The 15,097-nt window shown below is 40.5% G+C and overlaps 1 long non-coding RNA gene across 4 annotated transcripts in view; it reads left to right on the plus strand.

Moving 5' to 3' along the window:
- The window catches only part of LOC137488701 (uncharacterized), a 152,351-nt gene that overhangs the window by 118,310 nt on the left and 18,944 nt on the right, over positions 1-15,097 (plus strand). For 2 of the 4 annotated variants that reach the window (XR_012396179.1, XR_012396209.1), the window contains 2 exons: positions 3,429-3,524; positions 11,004-11,170. This is a non-coding gene — a long non-coding RNA (uncharacterized lncRNA). Of the gene's footprint in view, positions 1-3,428; positions 3,525-11,003; positions 11,171-15,097 lie in introns of those variants that run through there. The other 2 variants (XR_012396191.1, XR_012396207.1) reach the window with 1 other exon arrangement.

The raw sequence follows: 15,097 nt of genomic DNA on the forward strand, positions 1-15,097 counted from the left end.
TTTAAGAAGCCAATTTGAAATGTTAATAAAAAAATAATTTATTAATAAATTAATTATTAATGTGATCATAAGCTATTATTTTTAATAAAAGCCTCAAAATATATATGGAACCAATACTAAAACGTTAAAAAAATAAAATAACCTAATAAAACCATTCTAAAGTAAACATCCTTTAACTGTTAAAAATGTCATACATTAATATCAATAAAAGTATTATTGTAGATATTATTATATCTCTAGACTAACTCGTATACCTTAAAAGAAAATCATTCTGTCATCTTTTATGCACACTTTTCCTCGTTATAAACCTAAAGAATTTCTTCTGTTAAACGCAAAAGGAGATATTTTGAAGAATGCTTAAAACCTGTAACCATTGATTTCCATAGTATCTGTTTTTCCTGCTGTGGAAGTCAATGGTCACAGGTTTTCAGCTGTCATCAAATTATCTTCCTTTGTGTTCAACAGAAGAAAGAAGTACAGGTTTATAACCACTTGAAGCAGAGTAAATAGGGAATAAATGTTCATTGTTTGGGTGAACCTTCGCCTAAACCTTCCTAAACTACTAACCTCAACCGAACAGAAACATGAGAGGCGATTTATATTAAACAAATACATTGTTTTTGCTGTATACTGCAGTTGAAGACGCCTTTAATCTAAAGTGTGTGTCCCGTTGAAACTCTGGAGTGTGTTTTGTGGTGTGGGTTTTGTGGAAAAACCGGCGGGCCGGCGTGCTGCCATGCGCTCTGATCAGTGAATAGATTTACAAGCATTAGGGTCGGGGTATTGTGTGCTGCTTGTGAACAGGAGGTCCGAGTCTTTTGTGTGGATCAGCTGTGTTCCCCCCGCCGCTGAAAGCCGTCTGCAAACCTCCTGCTGAATTGTGCCGAGGGTCCGGGGTCCCAAAACACAATAGACATGTGCCACGTTTAACTGACACTCCAAACCGACCCACACTTAACACACACACACACACACACACGCGCATGCACAGAGAGAGAAAGAGAGAAGATGGTTTTTACTAACACTGATGTTTAAGAATTTCAGTGTTCTCATAAACGGTGCTGTGCAAATGTTTATTTGTCTTTTTAATATGCAAAATACATTTAATTACACTGTAAAATTTGCTGGGTTCCACACAGTTACTTTATGTTGTCCAACACACGTTGATTAAGTTAATTGCTTTTAAAAATGTAAGTGTATTGAACATAAAACAATTAAGTTGACTTCAAAAAAACTTTAAGAATTGAGCAGTTTCAGCTCATTTGAACAGCAGCAAACATATTCTCTTGCTTTTTTAAGGCTTATTCTTTTACAGCGAATAGTTTTAATGTGAATTCACTAGTACTATTTATACTACAAAATGGTGTAGAATAGTGCACACAGAGCATCCGGAAACTATTGATAGCGCTTCACTTTTTCCACATTTGTTTGTTACAGCCTTATTCCAAAAATAATTAAATTAATTTATTTCCTCAACATTCTACACACAACCCCCCATAATGACAATGTGAAAAAAAATTGTTTTTTAAATTGTTGCTAATGTATTAAAAATAAAAACCTGAAAATCACATGTACATCAGTATTCACAGAGTTTGCTCAATACTGTGTTGATGCACCTTTGGCAGCGATTACAGCCTCAAGTCTTTTTGAATATGATGCCACAAGCTTGGCACACCTGTCTTTGGGAATTTTTGGCCATTCCTCTTTGCTGTACCTCTCGAGCTCTATCAGGTTGTGTGGAAAGCGATGGACAGCCATTTTCAGATCTCTCCAGTGATGTTCAATAGGATTTAGGTCTGGGCTCTGGCTGGGCCACTCAAGGACATTCATCGAGATGTTGTGATGCCACTCCATTAATATTCTAGCGGTGTGCTTTGGGTCATTGTGCTACTGGAAGAAGATAAACCGTCGCCCCAGTCTGAGGTCAAGAACACTCTGAAGCAGGTTTTCATTCAGGTTGTCTCTGTACATTGCTGCATTCATCTTTTCCTCTATCCTGACTAGTCTTCCAGTTCCTGCTGCTGAAAAACATCCCCACAGCATGATGCTGCCACCACCATGCTTCACTGTAGGGATGCTATTAGCCTGGTGATGAGCGCTGCCTGGTTTTCTCCAAATGTAAAGCCTGGCATTCACTCCAAAGAGTTTAATTTTAGTCTCATCAGAGCAGAAAATTTAGTTTCTTATGGTCTGAGAGTCCTTCAGATGCCTTTTGGCAAATTCCATGCGGGGAGTGGCTTCCGTCTGGCCACTTCCCCATACAGGCCTGAGTGGTGGATTGCTGCACAGATGGTTGTTCTTCTGTAAGGTTCTCCTCTCTCCACAGAAGAACGCTGGAGCTCAGACAGAGTGACCATCGGGTTATTGATCACCTCCCTGACTAAGGTCCTTCTCCCTGATCACTCAGCTTAGATGACCGGCCAACTCTAGGTAGAGTCCTGGTGGTTAAACATCTTCCACTTACGGATGATGGAGGCCACTGTGCTCATTGGAACTTTCAGAGCAGCAGAAATTTTTCTGTAACCTTCCCCAGCCTTGTGCCTCGAGACAATCCTGTCTTCGATATCTACAGACAATTCCTTTGTCTTCATGCTTGGTTTGTGCTTTGACATGCACTGTCAACCCTGGGACCTCATACAGACAGGTGTATGCCTTTTCAAATCAACTGAATTACTGCAGGTGAACTTTAATTCAGCTGCTGAAACATCTCAAGAATGATCAGTGGAAACAGAATGTACCTGAACTCAATTTAGAGCTTCACAGCAAAGGCTGTGCATACTGATGTACATGTGATTTTTCAGCTTTTTTATTTTTAATAAATTTGCAACAATTTCAAAAACTCTTTTTCCACATTGTCATTATGTCGTACTGTGTGTAGAATTTTGAGAAAATAAATGAATTTAATCTATTTTGGAATAAGACTGTAACATATAAACAAATGTGGAAAAGGTGAAGCGCTATCAATACTCTCCGGAGGCTCTGTACAGTGTGCAATTTGGGATACACCTTGAGTTTATTCAAAAGGTAATAATGCACTGCTTCCTGTGAGAGTTGGGTTTAGGGACAGGGTTGCGGTGATTAAAAATAAAGTACATGCTTTACACAAACAATGCAAACATGAAATGTTCCCGTTATTCACAAACACAAAGTTGTATATGTTTCTTGATGTGTGCGTAAGTGAGTGTGCGCGTGTGTGTCTGTCTGTGTGCCTGATTGTTATACACATTGGTGTCCTTATGTCACAAAAACATGTAAACATTGTGTAAACATCTGTCTGTGTGCGCACGCATTTGTGTGTGTGTGTGTGTGTGTTAGTCCATGACAGCAACACCTGCGATACTGGAAAATGCCTTGAGGTTTGTGTGCTTTGCTGTGTGCCTGAAAGTGCAAGTGTTTACTCTCCTCTGCTTGTCTTTGTGTGAGCGCAGGCCAGATAAGAGCTGACACACACCCGAGCGCACGCCTGCGTCCAGCACTGCTCACTTCCGAGGAAACACAGCGGGACAAACACACCGCGCCGGCAGGTGACACTCAGATCAACAGAGAGATTTCTTCTCATAATGACACATTGTTGTGACACACCAAACACAAACATCTGCATTTTAATGCTCCTCCATTGCTCAGCAGCATGACCGAGCGCTTCTACTACACAGAGACTCTTCAGGAGAATTATTCAGAGAGTTATTGCATGTTTGATTTTATTTGTTGTTGTAGCGCTTTGGGTTTTAGAAAAGCGTTTTATAAATAAAATGGGAAATGGAGAAATGCTCTTAGAAATAGATTTATGTTTGAAAATGTACTCAACCTCACGTGATCTCCAACCTAAAAGTCTTTTTTTTTTGTTGTTAAAACATAAACATACATTCATAAATGTATGTTCATAAACATACATCATTCAACATTAGAAATTAAATTAATCTTTCAAACGTTCACACTTAGCTGATGATTGACAGTAAAGCTAGTTTGGCGTGCTGTCCCGGGAGAGAGCCCTGAGCTTATAAGATCCTCGAGCCCTGGGCTCCCTCCCGTTGCAAGGCGAGAGGGGAGTTTGAGCTCAGGTAGATCTCGATGACTCCCCTTCTTGCTTGTTGTACCTAAGTTTCGGATATGGATGCTGAAAGGTGTACTCAGAGTTTCGCTAATGTATTTTTGATTAACTATTTAGAGTGCTTGTTTTTGAACTGTGGGAGGAAACTGGAGGAACCGGGGAAAACCCACGAGACCACGGGGAGAACGAGCAAACTCTGCACAGAAATGCCATCTGGTTTGGAAAGGAATTAAACCAGGGGCATTCTTGCTGTGAGGCAACAGCGCTAATCGCTGGCCACTGTGATGCCCGTTTGAAAGGAGGGAAAGTAGGGTTGGGTGAGGGGGGGGTTTCTTCAAGACGAAGATATTGAGATGAGAAAAGTTTGGTTATTTATAGTGAGTTAAGGATCGTCTGATAGGATAATCGGTCATTAGCTAAAGTTGGAACAGCTGTGAACAATCATAAGCATGTGATCCTCTCGAAATTTGTTTATGAATAAACTTCACTTATTTGTACAGAGCTTTTACAATGTAGATTGTGTCAAAGCAGCTTCACATAGAAGATTATAGTAAATTGAAACAGTATCCATCCAGTTTTCAGTGTTGAAGTTCAGTGTTTCCCAGTGCTGGGTTGCAGCTGGAAGGGCATCCACTGTGTAAAACATATGCTGGAATACTTGGCAGTTCATCCCACTGTGGTGACCCCTGATAAATAAAGGAATAAGCCGAAGAAAAATGAGTATAAAATATTTTTACAAAAGGCTCTTCTGCTAACCAATGCTGCATAAAATCCAGCGAAAATCCAGTAAATTAAAAACTAAATCTTATATGACAATTTAAAATAACATTTTAGAGTTTGATAAATATTTTCGAAGGATTTTCAGCAGTTGTCATTCATTTATTCATTTTCTTTTCAGCTTAGTCCCTTTATTAATCCGGGGTCTCCACAGCGGAATGAACCGCCAACTTATTTAGCAAGTTTTTACGCAGCAGATGCCCTTCCAGCTGCAACCCATCTCTGGGAAACATCCACACACACACACACTCATACTCTACGGACAATTTTAGCCTACCCAGTTCACCTGTACCGCATGTCTTTGGACTGTGGGGGAAACCGGAGCACCCGGAGGAAACTCACGTGAATGCAGGGAGAACATGCAAACTCCACACAGAAACGCCAACTGAACTGACCCAGCCGAGGCTCGAACCAGCAACCTTCTTGCTGTGAGGCGACAGCACTACTGCGTCGCCTTCAGCAGTTGTCTGTCACATCTCATAAATTCATAAATTAAATGTGCTGATTTTTCTTATTGTGAATAATAAAAAACCCTTCATATTTTCATAAACACCTTAATTATGCTTTTTTATGAATAGAGATTTTTAAAGAACATTTATTTAAAATATTTTGTAACGTCACAAATAACTTTTTAGTGTCAATTTTGATCAATTTAATGAAATCCTTGACTAGTAACTCATTTACTTTCCTCCGGCTCAGTCTCTGATTTATCAGAGGTCACCACAGTGGAATGAATCGCCAACTATTCCGGCGTATGTTTTTCGCAGCTGATGCCCACCCATACACTCTCACATTCACACATACGCTCATTCGCTATGGCCAATTTCAAGAGTTCACACTTAGCTGTTGGTCGATTATAAAGCGTGTTTGGCATGCTGTCCCGGGAGAGAGCCCTGATCTCATGAGATCCTCGAGCCTGGGACTCCCTCCCATTAGCTGGGCGAGAGAGGAGTTTGAGCTTGGGTAGATCTTGAGAACTCTCCTGTGTTGTAGCTAATGAACAGATAGTGATTGCTCTTAAGAGATAACTTCTTACTAGGAGCATGTCTATGGTGCTGATTTGGATTAATCAAATAACTTAAGTTGCATGTTTATGGACGGCGGGAGGAAACCGGGGAACCCGGGGGAAACCCACGTGAGCACGAGGAAAACATGTAAACTCCGCACAGAAACATCAGCTGGCTTGGTAAAGACTACAACTAGTGATGTTCTTGCTGTAAGGCAACAGTGCTAACCACTGGGCCACCGAGTTAAGCCTGGTTTATACTTCTGCGTCAAGTGACCGGCGTAACCCACGGCGCATGCAACGCGCGTGGCTGTGCATGTATACTTTTGCGCGCTGTCTCTGTTGGTCTGCATTAACACTTCCGAAACGCTAGTTTACAGTAAGGTGTAAATGTTCCTCTGTGTCGAGTTTCTTCGCTGCTATTTTGCTTTTCCTGAACACTTCCTGGATGTACAAGTGGCTCAAACTCGCTCATTTTGAGGCAGGAACCGGCGGACGTGCAACAACTTTAACCATGAGGTAAACACAAAACAAAACTTTCCATCCGGAACTCATTTGCGGGACTCCACACTTGTAAACAATCGCTCCATCAGGCTCGCACCATTTACGCGGCTCTCGATCACGCCCAGATTCGTCAGCGCTACCAAGCAGACCAATCACAGAGCTTGCGCTACGATTGGTTGCGACGTGTAGTTACATTTTTTGAGAGGTGCACGTCAGCGACGCCGACGGCCACGGTGAAGGGCTATGCGTCAGCACCGTAGCATACGCCAGCGTTTGATGCAGAAGTATAAATCAGCCTTTACCCATCTAGGAAAGGAGGAGGAGTAGGGGTGGAAGGGGAGATTCTTCAAAATGAACATGGCTGTTATATGGAACCTAGGGTATTTATAGTGGCTTAGGAATCTTCTGATTGGTGAATCATAAATAATAATGCGGGACCATCCACAAGCAATCGTAAGCACCTGATCATCTCGAAATTAGTTTATAAATAAACCACACTTAGTTTATTCAATTCTCCTATACCGCATGTGTTTGGACGGTGGGGGAAACCAGAGCACCAACATGGGGAGAACATGCAAAAACTCAGAACACAGAAACACAGAAATGCCAACTAGCCCAGCCGGGACTCGAACCAGTAACCTTCTTGCTCTGAGGTGACAGTGCCAACCACTGAGCCACTGCCTGATTAATAACTTTATTTTCCAAAAACAAAACAATAATTACACCACAAACTTTGAATGGTGGCCTCTGGTGTCATTTTCATGTCATTTCCTTTCATTTCTATTGACCTTAACCCCCTGGGGTCGAAGACCGCGTATACACGTTTTGATCTGTGGTGTCGTCAAACTGCTATAATCAACTTAAATTACTAGGGATGTAACAATATTGTAAATACCGTCATACCGCAATAGTAATTTTTTTCAATATTACCGAAGGCACATGACTCAGTAAAACTATATTTCTGAGAAAAGTTTGCTTAGGCGAATGAAGCGAACGGGAGGTAGCGGGAACTACAATTCCCATCAGCCTAGGCGTGGCCATCATCCTTTGCCGTCTGTTGTCACTACAGATCCAGTAATGCAGAAATGGAGTGTGCTGCTAGTAGCGGGGAGGAAAAAGAGCTGGAAATGATCGAACCTAAAGCGGGTTTTAAATCGGATGTGTGGAAGCATTTCGGTTTCTCTAAAAAGATACGAAAAAGGAGAAAAGGTGACAGACAAAGAAAAAAACGGTATGCAGGCACTGCCAGACTGTGGGGAAATATAAGTCGAGGAATACCACTAATAACAGTCATGAGGACTGCAGAACACAGCACTCTTGTTAGATTGATGCAGACATTGACTTGTACCGCAAAGTGACCTCTATCTCACTCATGGCTTGTCCTCTCAAGTTGTGGAAAGACGATGCACAACGTCACCCACTGCTGTCCACCTTGGCTAAATCATATCTCTCTGTTCCAGAAACCTCAGTCCCAAATGAGAGGGGTTTATTTTCTGTTGCAGGGGACATGCACAGAGATCCCAGCTTTTACCATATTATAGTTATATGATCATTTTCCTTTAAAAAACCCATCTCTATCTTAAGTGAGTGAGTGATTAAATGTTGAATGAGAATGAGAAATGGATGAGTTTTCAACAAAACTAAATTGAAACTTTATTATTTTTTATATGGTTTAATAGTTATTTGTTATTAAAATTGAAAAATTGAAGTTCCTGTTTCGAAACTTACAGATAGATGGCTGATTTGTATGTCATTGATATGTTCAGTGCTAAGGTAAATGTTAGTGTTTGTTTGAGTGTGTGCGTGTGTATGTGTTAGTGTTTGTGCATGTGTGTGTTTATGTGGTTGTGTGTGTGTTAGTGCTTGTGTATGCGTGTACATATGTGTGTGTACTTGTGCATGTGAGTGTATGTATGCATGAGTTCGTATTTGTGTGTGTGTTTGTGTGTGTACTTGTGCCTGTGAGTGTGTGTGTGTGTTAGTGTTTGTGTGAGTTTGTGCTTGTGTAGTGTTTGTGCATGTGTGTATTGCCGTGGTTGTGTGTATTGGCGTGTTTATGTGTGTACTTGTGCATGTGAGTGTGCTTCAGTCTGTGTATGTGTTATGTATGTGTTTGTGCATGTGTGTGTTAATGTGGTTGTTTGTGCGTGTGTGCGTTAGTGCTTGTGTATGCATGTACATATATATGTGTGTGTACTTGTGCATGTGAGAGTGCTTGAGTCTGTGTATGTGTTAGTGTTTGTTTGTGTGAGTGTGTGCTTGTGTATGTGTTTGTGCATGTGTGTGTTTATGTGGCTGTGTGTGTGTGTGTGTGTGTGTATGTGTGTGTGCATTCGTGCTTGTGTATGCGTGTACATGTATGTGTGTGTGTACTTGTGTGTGTGTGTGTGTGTTAGTGTTTTGTGTGAGTGTGCGTTTATGTGGTTGTGTATGTATGTGTGTGTTATGCGTGTACATATATGTGTGCGTGTGTGCTCAAGTCTATGTGTGTGTTAGTGTTTGTTTGTGAGTGTGTGCATGTGTATGTGTTAGTGTTTGTGCGTGTTTGTGGTTGTGTGTGTGTGTTAGTGCTTGTGTATGCGTGTACATATGTGTGTGTACTTGTGCATGTGAGTGTATGTATGCATGAGTTCGTATTTGTGTGTGTGTTTGTGTGTGTACTTGTGCCTGTGAGTGTGTGTGTGTTAGTGTTTGTGTGAGTTTGTGCTTGTGTAGTGTTTGTGCATGTGTGTATTGGCGTGGTTGTGTGTATTGGCGTGTTTATGTATGTGTTTGTGCATGTGTGTGTTTATGTTGTTGTTTGTGCGTGTGTGCGTTATTGCTTGTGTATGCGTGTACATATATATGTGTGTGTGTGTACTTGTGCATGTGAGTGTGCTTGAGTCCGTGTATGTGTTAGTGTTTGTTTTGTGAGTGTGTGCTTGTGTATGTGTTAGTTTTTGTGCATGTGTGTTTATGTGGTTGAGTGTATTGGTGTGTTTGTGTATATGCTAGTGCATGTGAGTGTGTGTGCATGAGTTAATGTTTGTGTGTATTTGTGTGAGTGTGTGTTGTGTGTGTGTTTTTGTAATTGTGTGTGTGTGTGTGTGTGTGTGTATAAAATAAAAGCAGTTATTAAATTTTTTAAACACTTTTGGCACTTTTTTTGAGTCTTTTCATTAGTTTTGTTATTCCTGTAAATTATTCAATAAATACTGTACCGTGCCATTCATACCGAGGTATTATCGTACCGTGAAATTCTGATACAGCTACATCCCTATAAGTTACACTTTCAGTTTTAATCGTACAGATAAGATCAATACATCAATCGAATCTGTTATGTGTCTACTTTTTGTTGTGTATACTCACAACAACAACAAACGTGTGTGCTTTTGCAAAATAAGGAAAACAGACAGTGTAGGCATTCTGTCTCTGTGTACGAGCGGGCGCAGCCATTTGAATCAGTTTGGCTCGAGACTTCCAGTCTCATTCACTTCCATTCATTTTTAGACATTAAAAACAGCTCGTTATGCAGCTTGATGTTGCATACTGATACTTTTATTATATTATTCTACTTTGTCTATATAGTCATACAAACACTTGTTTGTAGAGCGAGCAGTTTGACCGTTTTCTGACGTTTATTATTTCTACCCTTACAGAAAAGTCACATGAATTTCACATGTGATCACATGTGGTTCACATGAAAATTCACATGAAATCGTTCCAAATACACACGTTTTCCCATGTGATCACATGTGAATTCACACAAAATCGTTCCAAATACACACGTTTTCCCATGTGATCACATGTGAATTCACACAAAATCGTTCCAAATACACACGTTTTCCCATGTGATCACATGTGAATTCACACGAAAGCGTTCCAATTACACACGTTTTCCCATGTGATCACATGTGAATTCACACGAAAGCGTTCCAATTACACACGTTTTCCCATGTGATAACGAGAATTCACACAAAAGCGTTCCAAATACACACGTTATCACATGTGAATTCACACAAAAGTGTTCCAAATACACACGTTTTCCCATGTGATCACATGTGAATTCACACGAAATCGTTCCAAATACACACATTTTCCTATGTGATCACATGTGGTTCACATAAAAATTCACACAAAATCGTTCCAAATACACACGTTTTCCCATGTGATAACGTGAATTCACACAAAAGCGTTCCAAATACACACGTTATCACATGTGAATTCACACAAAAGTGTTCCAAATACACACGTTTTCCCATGTGATCACATGTGAATTCACACGAAATCGTTCCAAATACACACGTTTTCCCATGTGATCACATGTGTGCAATTTCACATGCACATGTGATCACATGTGAATTTCACATGTGAAACTCATGTGAAATTTCTGTAAGGGTAGCCATTTCTCCCACTGAATCGTAAGCTCTAAAACAATCCCAATAACGAGTGCACTTCCACATTGAAAAATAAAGTCAATAGTTTACCAAGAAATCAATAATACTGTGTCCAAAAACCACAGTAGAACCACAGTACATGCAAAAATCGAATGATCATGCCACCAACAATCCACAAAACACTTGTACTTCCTTCTGAAATGAAGACAGGTGATGGTATTAGCATAGTAGTTGTTTTTACTGGATTGTTATTGTAGACTTTGCTATGAACTGGTCCTCTTGTGTCTCCCAGCATGCACCAGCGGTCTGGATCAGAGTTCAGATGATGGAGAGCAGCTGAGGAGCGTCCAGTGGAATCATCAGGACTGAAACTCCAGAGTCCAGTTCACATCCAGCTGTCAATGAGGCTCGACTAATGCTGACGGAGCATCAGTGGGAGCTGCTCTACTGAGACCTACAGTAAGAGACTTTACCTTGAGTGAGTGAGTGAGTGAGTGAGTGAGTGTGAGTAATCAGGTGTGTGAGTGTATTTAAAGGTGTGTGAGTGTCTGTGTATGAGCGAGGGATTGAATGCGTGTGTGTTTGTAAGTTTGTAAGTGATTGAGTGTGTGAGAGAGTGATTGTGTGTGTGTGTGTGTGTGTGCACTTGTGCATGTGAGTTTGCTTAAATCTGTGTGTGTGTGTGTATGTTAGTGTTTTGTGTGAGTGTGCGTTTATGTGGTTGTGTGTGTATGTGTGTGTTATGCGTGTACATATATGTGTGCGTGTGTGCTCAAGTCTATGTGTGTGTTAGTGTTTGTGAGTGTGTGCGTGTGTATGTGTTAGTGTTTGTGCATGTGTGTGTTTATGTGGTTGTGTGTGTGTTAGTGCTTGTGTATGCGTGTACATATGTGTGTGTACTTGTGCATGTGAGTGTATGTATGCATGAGTTAGTATTTGTGTGTGTGTTTGTGTGTGTACTTGTGCCTGTGAGTGTGTGTGTGTGTGTGTGTTCGTGTTTGTGTGAGTTTGTGCTTGTGTAGTGTTTGTGCATGTGTGTATTGGCGTGTTTATGTGTGTACTTGTGCATGTGAGTGTGCTTCAGTCTGTGTATGTGTTATGTATGTGTTTGTGCATGTGTGTGTTAATGTGGTTGTTTGTGCGTGTGTGCGTTAGTGCTTGTGTATGCGTGTACATATATGTGTGTGTGTACTTGTGCATGTGAGTGTGCTTGAGTCTGTGTATGTGTTAGTGTTTGTTTGTGTGAGTGTGTGATTGTGTATGTGTTTGTGCATGTGTGTGTTTATGTGGCTGTGTGTGTGTGTGCATTAGTGCTTGTGTATGCGTGTACATGTATGTGTGTGTGTACTTGTGTGTGTGTGTTAGTGTTTTGTGTGAGTGTGCGTTTATGTGGTTGTGTGTGTGTATGTGTGTGTTATGCGTGTACATATATGTGTGCGTGTGTGCTCAAGTCTATGTGTGTGTTAGTGTTTGTTTGTGAGTGTGTGCGTGTGTATGTGTTAGTGTTTGTGCATGTGTGTGGTTGTGTGTGTGTTAGTGCTTGTGTATGCGTGTACATATGTGTGTGTACTTGTGCATGTGAGTGTATGTATGCATGAGTTCGTATTTGTGTGTGTGTTTGTGTGTGTACTTGTGCCTGTGAGTGTGTGTGTGTTAGTGTTTGTGTGAGTTTGTGCTTGTGTAGTGTTTGTGCTTGTGTGTATTGGCGTGGTTGTGTGTATTGGCGTGTTTATGTATGTGTTTGTGCATGTGTGTGTTTATGTGGTTGTTTGTGCGTGTGTGCGTTAGTGCTTGTGTATGCGTGTACATATATATGTGTGTGTGTACTTGTGCATGTGAGTGTGCTTGAGTCTGTGTATGTGTTAGTGTTTGTTTGTGTGAGTGTGTGCTTGTGTTAGTGTTTGTGCATGTGTGTGTTTGGGTGTATGCTAGTGCATGTGAGTGTGTGTGTGTGTGTGCATGAGTTAGTGTTTGTGTTTATTTGTGTGAGTGTGTGTTCTGTGTGTTTTTGTAAGTGTGTATGTTTTGGTGGTGTGTGTGTGTGTGTGTGTGTGTGTGTGTGTGTGTGCATGAGTTAGTGTTTGTGTGTATTTGTGTGAGTGTGTGTTCTGTGTGTTTTTGTAAGTGTGTATGTTTTGGTGGTGTGTGTGTGTGTGTGTGTGTGTGCATGAGTTAGTGTTTGTGTGTATTTGTGTGAGTGTATGTTTGTGTATTTGTAAGTGTGTATGTTTTGGTGGTGTGTGTGTGTGTGCATGAGTTAGTGTTTGTGTGTATTTGTGTGAGTGTGTGTTGTGTGTGTGTGTGTTTTTGTAAGTGTGTATGTTTTGGTGGTGTGTGGGTGTGTGCGCATGAGTTAGTGTTTGTGTGTATTTGTGTGAGTGTGTGTTGTGTATGTGTGTGTGATTTTTTGTGGTGTGTGTGTACTTGTGCCTGTGAGTGTGTGTGTGTGTGTGTGTGTTAGTGTTTGTGCATGTGTGTATTTATGTGGTGTAGTGGTGTATTATGTGTGTATTGGCGTGTTTATGTGTGTAATTGTGCATGTGAGTGTGCTTCAGTCTGTGTATGTGTTATGTATGTGTTTGTTTGTGTGAGTGTGTGTGTGCGTGTGTGCGTGTGTGTGTGCGTGCGCGTGTGTGTGTGTGTGTGTGTGTGTGTGTGTGTGTGTGTGTGTGTGTGTGTATGTGTGTGTGTGTGTGTGTGTGTGTGTGTGTGTGTGTGTGTGTGTGTGTGTGTGTGTGTGTGTGTGTGTGTGTGTGAGAGAGAGAGAGAGAGAGAGAGAGTGAAAAGGCTTTATCTGGTGTTATCTCGGTCGTCCGCTCTGCAGCTGCTCTCCACCTGTCACTCAGGCAGGGAGTGGTGCTGTGGGTCTGGGCTGTGTGTGTGTGTGTGTGTTCATGCGTTTACATGCGTGTCTCTCAGTTAGTTAGTGATTACAGCAGAGCGCTGCGTTCTAGAGTAAAACACACTGATGGAATGTTCAATAAATAAAGATTAATAGTGATTAATAGATGAGGGTTTAAAGCAGTGATGTGGTGCAGTTCAGTCTGAACAATGCTGTTTTCCCACTTGAAGACTCTCAGGTTCTCTAGATTTACTGATACATTTTATAGGTTTTACAGGTCTTTAGAGCGTTTAGTTTTTCAGAAATTCAGACATTTATCAGAATAACAAATGTTTTAATTGAAAGTAAATCATTGATATCGTATTAAAAGATGTAACTGTGGAACCTGTTTGTTATCTTGTCAACAAAATGCCTCAAAGTTTTATTTTATTGTTAAATGTGGAAGAAATGTTATCAGTAGTTTACAGCCCAAAAAAAAATATTTGTTGTGAATCCAGATGATTAAAGTATTTAAGTGGTCTATTATTATATTCAATATATTAAAAAATAACATTTACTAGGGATGCAACAATACAGTTATCCCACGGCTCAATACATTCCTCGGTTTTTTAACATGGTTTTCGGTTTGGTTTGGTTCTCACGGCTTGACACGTGTTTTTTTTTATTATTGTTCTATAGGCAATAGGAAGAGTAAGAGGTTAAGGAGAAATAAATATGAACAATTTAATGCAATACTCATTTTGTTTTACTTAAAAGCCAATAAAAGTACAGCAGTAGGGTATATGCCGAGCTAGTGCTGTTCCCATGCTGATACACTTCCGGTGACCTGTTATTGTGAACTTTTTTCCATTTTATACGGTTCCTTTTACAGCATCGATGTTGTAATGTCATTAAAATACATTCAGTTAAATAAACTGAAGCATTTATTTAGTTGCTCAAGCGTAAAACGAGACAAAAAGCTGTTTACTCGCAAGCGCCTGTCAGAATCGGCAGGCTAGCGCAGAAGCTCCATTGAATATACTGGGGTAAAATACATGCTCATATAATAAAGACATGGCGGGGGAAATGTAATTTAATGCAGTGCTTCTTGTACAATCTGAGACCCACTTTATATCGGATATCACTCAGCCAGTGGAGATCACTGATTTTTAAAGAAAACAGACCTTAAACGCACCAGATTTTGCATTGGCATTCAATTCGCCGGAAGCGCTTAACCCAGGTTACTGGCAAATTAAAAGTCCTATTAGCATGCTTCGGCATATACCCCGTTCCAAGTGTATAGTATAAAAATTTTTTTACAGTGAAATCTCACTGCTGCTGGTAGCCCATGTACAAACTGGGGAACACATAAAATCCTACACTTTGAAAATAAACACACAGTTGAAGTCAGAATTATTAGCCCCCTTTGTATTTTTGTTGCTTTTTTAAATATTTCCCATATTATATTTAACAGAGCAAGGAAATTTTCACAGCATGTCTGATAATGTTTTTTCTTCTGGAAAAAGTCTTATTTGTTTTATTTCGGCTAAAATAAAAGCAGTTAT

The sequence above is a fragment of the Danio rerio genome, chromosome 20 (assembly GCF_049306965.1).
Source record: "Danio rerio strain Tuebingen ecotype United States chromosome 20, GRCz12tu, whole genome shotgun sequence".
Classification (NCBI taxonomy): Eukaryota; Metazoa; Chordata; class Actinopteri; order Cypriniformes; family Danionidae; genus Danio; species Danio rerio.